The following is a 6215-nucleotide window of genomic DNA, read 5'->3' as shown; positions in this document are numbered from 1 at the left end:
TATATATTTATATTTATTTATATTATTTATATAATGATATACTATATATAGTATATTATATTTTTATATAATATATATTTATATTATGTAATATCTATTATATGTTATATATACTATATTATATATAGTATATATATTTTTATATGTATATATATACACATATAAAAATTATATAAAAACTATATATATACCTATATTAAATATATATACTATATATACACTATATATAATATATTATATATTATATAATATATATTATGTAAAAATATAATATAGTATATATAGTATATTTTATATATATATATATATATATATATATACATTTTTATTTTAAATTAATGAGATGGCATAGACTATCTCCATTTTTAAGAGCTACTTTTGGCTAGTCCAGGGAATCCTCTGCCCTGCCTGAGCTCCTCGAGCAGCCATGTACCCTAAGATCTTTGTCCCACTACAAAGCATCCAAACCCCACTGACATTCTTGCAACAACCTGAAAACACCAGCAAGCACCAGAAAACGCTCCCAAATTTGGTGCATTCTTTGCTGAAGCATTGAGAGTGTAGGGGCTACCTCTGGGTGAGCAGCTGAATAAATAAGTTCAAAAATTTAAGAAGATTCCCATGCCATGACTATCAAAACCAAGGTATTTCCAATAAAAATTGTAAAAAAATAAAAGCAGAACGTCCTCTCTCTGTCAGCCTTCCCTGGGCAGGAGTGCAGGAGGTGCTGGGCACAGGGTGCTGCATTCCCAGTATAAAACTGGATTTGCATCTCCTGCCTGGGATGTACAGCAAACCCCTCCATCCAGCAGACATTTGGCTTCTGGAATACTGAAAATGTCTCTTTTTTTTTTGCCTGCAGAACCAATGCATTAACTCTGAGAAGGGGCAGCACAAGGAAAGCCTGGAGCTGCTGCTTGCCCTGGAGCTGGAACATCCTTTGAGCAACAGCAAAGCAAGAGAAAGCAAAAACACCCCTCTAAGATGGCTGCAAACAGAAGGTCTCTGCAGTGTCTCCTTAAACACTGAAGATATTTTCATTTAAAAATATCTACTTAAAGGCAGGTTTAATCTCGAAATGGCATTTTCCACTTAAAAAAAAAAAAAAAAATCACATGCACACAAAAAAACCCCACCTTCAAAAATGTCTTGAGTTATTTCTCCTTCAAATTTTTTTTTCCAATTAAATTAATTTAAACAGAGTGAAAAACGCTTTATGCCCTAAGAGCCTGAAACCTCTGGTGTCAGCTGAAACGGGCACTTGTGCTCTCAGCTTCAGCCCTCGCTGCAGGCACCTCTGCTTTGAAGCCTTTGAAGTGTTTGTGGCACAGGAAGAGTCTCTCCTCAGAGAACACCAGTTATTTTACAGATATTTAATGTGTGAAGTGTGTGTGCCTGTGTTTGGGTTCGGATAGCGGGGGTTTCACAAGGCAGGTGGGAAAACAGGGACGGGATCTTGCAGAGCAAAACTGAAGGAAAAACCACCTTGAGAGCATCTCTTAAGATGCTTCCAGCCTTCATCAGCACCATCCTGAAGATGCAGATGAAATTATCTGACCTTCAGAGGGACCAAAATATTTCTTTTTAGTGCCTTTATAATTCATTCACTCTCCCAGCACCAGGATTTCCTTTAGAGGAAAGGATGCCACCAAAAAAAGCCTGGGGACGCCAGGAGCAAGGGACTGAGGGTGCCCATCCCCACAGGGTAGCTGGTGCCACCCCCCGAGTTTATTTTAGGGATGTGATGCAAAATTCTTGCAGTAAATTTGATTAATGGCTGGATTTTGGAGCTAATTATTTAACTCATGTAGTGACCTTGCTTGTGATTTGAGAGGTAAAACCTCTGCCTGCATTTCAGGGGGGCTGATGCAAAATCTCCACCTCAACACTCAGCAAGACCAATTTTGAGGCTGATTTGTTTAAATTGTTAAGTTTTCCTTCTTTTTTGGCGGGCAGGGATGCCCAAAGGTTGATGCCTCTGTTTCAGAACGAGCCACATTTATTCACTGTGCACTGCAATTATTCCAGCTTGTAACCAATGAGGTTTAATTAATATTAAAATCTTAAATCAGCCAGCTCAGCCAATGTTATTTGAGCACTGATGGTTTGTTGAACATCTTCTCTCATGGACTGGTATTTAAATAGGAGAAAATATTAAAAAAAAAAATCTTATATCTGAAATGGAAAAACAATTATGTTCTGTGACTTTGCAGAGTTATTTTTGAGGACATGTAACATATTTTTGCAGAGTCTCTATTCTAGGAGAGGCTCTTTCTTCTTGGTGTTTGTTGCTTCTCTTCATGTAAACACAAGGAAATATTAGGTAATGGATAGGGAAATACATAGATAAGGAATATAGAATAAGCCCTCTCTTTTTCAAACAATTGCCCTTCATGCTACTCTATTTTTAATTTTTCCAGCTTTCCTGCTGCACTCTTTGACTCAGCCAAGGCCAGGTGAGACTTTTTCCTTCTTTGCAGATCCTGAACTTTATAAACCTTCAATCTACTTTTCCACAACCAAATGTTTAGTACCTGCCAGACAATCTTTTTCCTTTGGTATTTCTTTTTAACAACTGTCCCAGTCTTTCACCCAGTGGTTCTTTTGAGTGGAACCAAGGATTCATCTGATCCAGGAGATAAGAGTATCACCTGCCCTCCTGACAATTTCCAAACTAAATGCAGCACAGAATCTTGGCTATATCTAGAAAATAGGTGATTTTTTTTTAATTTAAAGAGGAGGAGAGAATACTGTAGGGAAAAAAAAAAAAAAAAAAAAAAGATGAGAAGGAAGAAAGAAGATCAGTGAATGTCCAGCATTGATTTAGAAACAGGCTCTGCCAGGCAGGGGGAAAAGGAGCCTTTCCCAATCCATTCCATTTATGGTTATTAGTATTGATATTGTATTTCTCTTAGCTCCCAAAAGGAAAAGTGGGAAATGAATTAGGGAAAAAAATACTTTTCTGTAAATAATTTTTTTTCCAATTCAGATGTTTTTTAGGAAACGAGGAGGGGGGAAAAATCTGCTTCTCAAATGTCAAGGACTTGAAAGACTAAAAATACATCACCGGAATAAATAAATTAACCCAGAAGACAGGACTGATGCTCTGCAGGCATCAGGGATTAAATAAATTCACTAAATTCAAAGTGGTACTGCAGATAAGAGCTCTTTGTGCCGCAGCATGTACAGCTTATTGATTCTGGGATTGAGGTGCTGTGCACTCTTGTAAAGGGGGCTCTGCCTGATATGGCTTAATCCCGCCCTAACGCACAGCCCCGCGCGCCGAGCGTGGAGCCCGCTCCCCTCTCCCCATTTATTTTAATTTGGTCTGTGCCTTCATTTGCTGCACCACATCTGTGCCTCTCCCCCCAGCACTGCCTGAGGGACAAGGGGCACTTCAGGAGGTGCTGAGCAAGCAGGATGGGGCTGCTGCAGGAGAGGGGCCGCGGGCGTCTTCCACAGGGACGGAACGCCCCAGCACTTCCCTCTCCCAGCGGGTTTTGGGGGCACTGAGGGGACAAGGGGTCCTTAGGGGAGCAGCTCCAGTGGGGATCCTGGTTCTGCACACTCACATTTTGTTAGAGGAACCACCAAGGAATGCGTCCGACCAAGGTCAAAACATGACCTGGACAGATAAGATGAATTTTTCCAGACAAAAAAAGAAAAAGTGGGAAGGTTTGTAATAAATCCCAGAGGGGCTGTTCCATACACAGCTGGAATGAAGATGGGCAAGTTCCAATTTACCTGTTTTCCATGGCAGAGGATGCTTTTACCCCCTTGGTCAGATGCTGAACTGTCAAAGTCACTTCACACTAATACAGAAGGACATTTAATTCCTCCTTTGGAAGCTCTCCTGGTGCTCAGCTCAGGTTTCCTTCACAGGTTGCTCTGAACGACGAGCAGATCTCTCCAAACACAGAACTTCATCATTTCCCAAGGAAGAGCAAATCCTCCGGGGCTCTGGAGGTGTGAGGAAGCAGCCTGGCAGGGCAGTGGTGCTCTCGGGGTGTGCTGGTCCCCTGGGCCATCTCTCCTGGGGTGAGCTGGAGCCAAGCACCAGCACCTTCCCAGCCTCGGGGCATCCCTGGCTGCTGCCTTCAGAATCACTGCAAAAAGAGCTGATCTGACCAAGGGGAAAGACTTTTACCATGAATTGTTGTCCCTTAGGTATGAGGGAAGAGCTCAGGGAAGAGAGCCATGGCATGAAAGAAGTTGCTACAGGGACTTTTGGGTGACCTCCCCAAATCCCTGTATTTCCCTCAGGTTTGGCAAATCTCCCAGTATCTTTCACCAAAATCAAGCTCTTAATCTCAAGACACCTCTCCTACGTAAGGCTGCCTCCTGAGCACGATCCACAGGGCCCGTGTTTCAACACCCAGGATTCATTAATATTTCCTGCAGAGTGCTCAGTAAGTAGCAAATAAAGCAGGAAGTGTCCCAGATGTTGGAAAGAAAAAATGGAATTATTCATTGCTTACTAACATCAAATGCTAATGTGAGAAAAGCATCCTTGAAGAAATCCTTGACTAAAATTCATCAGAGTGATGTGAAATCACTGCTTTAATTATGCATTTTGAATGTATTTATTAGTCCCGGTTCTGATCTGACTTACAGATGTTTAGCAGTGATAAGGGTCTGCTGCAGTCTTCGGAATTACTCATGATTTACAATGACAAAACTTGGATCAGAATTAGGTCCTTGTCACTACTCTATAATATCCTTTCATCAAACTTCACATTCAACAGATGAAAGCGAACGTGGTTTCTGCAATTTCCAACTCTACCACTGAGCCCATGAGTTCCTTTTTTTTTAAAATTTCTCCTACAGAAGTGATGACTCTCACAGCAAATTTTGTCTGCTTGAGTTATACTTGCCATGAGAAACTTGAGAGCAAAGGAATTGGAGTCTTTAATCCACCAAAATTATGTATTTGGCCTTGTGCTGGCAATAAACATGGAATTTTAATGAAAGAGTTAATTGCTTTAATTATGCAACTCTACAATCTCACTCTTTCTTATTGTTGTGACTATTAGATATAAATCTAATATTGGGAGATTTTCCAAACCTGTGGGAAATCCAGGGATTTGATGAGGTTACCCAAAACTCAATACCAGACAACAACTGGATGTGCTCAATACCACACATTTAAAATAAAACACCCTCTGTTCAAGAATGATTCAAAGCCATGTGGTTTATTTCCAAAGAATGATGGAATTTTAAACTATTGCTTGTTCTAGAGCTGATCCAGAAAGAGCAAGTCTCCAGGGATGCTTTACTCCCTAAGGCATGAATGCATGATTAAGCTAAATGTATTCCATAAATGCCTTGATGACATTAAACTAAATTTTTTAAAGAACAGATGGAGAAAGTTAATAAATATTTCATTCTATAATATAAAACTCACTTCTATATTCACAACTTCAGGGATCCTCAGCTTCACAGATATCAATAAGTCTGATGGATTTCTTGCTGCATTCTCATTCTTCTGCCCTGGTGTCTCTTATGGGATCATCATTTCTGCATGCTTGGATTGTTTTATGGGATCAGTGAAAAGCAAGTGACTGTAAATCTTGACCTCTTCTGCTCCTAGATTGTATACTTTTATTCTTTGTGACCATAAGTGTTCATCTCCACATTGAATAGATAATTAAATGACAAAAATTATTCAAAGGGAATTTATAGTGAGAAATTATCCCTTGAAGAACTGATGTGGAACAGGCATAACCCAAGGAGAATCAGGAAGTAAAAAAACAGTTTAGAATGGCCAAATAAAACACTAAAATCTCTGTGTATTTGGGAATGTCATGAAACACCCATTCACTGGGGAAGAAACCATGATTTTTACCTGCACATCCCAATTCTATTCAAACAAAATTTCTATTAAGGGAAAACAGTGTGGATATTGCTTAAGCACTGTAGCCCAAGCCTGTTTTCATATGAAAGAACTAATCTTTACATGGGGGAATTACAATTCCTCACTCTGTGTATGCCATGAATCTTGTAAAAGAATAATTAGAACTTGCTCCGAAAGGAAAGCAACGCCAGACTTGAATAATATTTTAGGAAGAGCATTAACAAACATTTTTACACTGCCAACAATCTTCAGTGCTTCCTAGCAGAGATTTACATTCCATTATTAATTAACTGCACTGAGTCAATAGTGTGACATAAAGCTGGGGAGATGTGAGTTGAGCACAAACTCTGACATCCACAAG

This window comes from Vidua macroura, chromosome 14 (genome assembly GCF_024509145.1).
Source record: "Vidua macroura isolate BioBank_ID:100142 chromosome 14, ASM2450914v1, whole genome shotgun sequence".
In the NCBI taxonomy this organism is placed as follows: Eukaryota; Metazoa; Chordata; class Aves; order Passeriformes; family Viduidae; genus Vidua; species Vidua macroura.
This window is presented reverse-complemented; position numbering follows the sequence as displayed.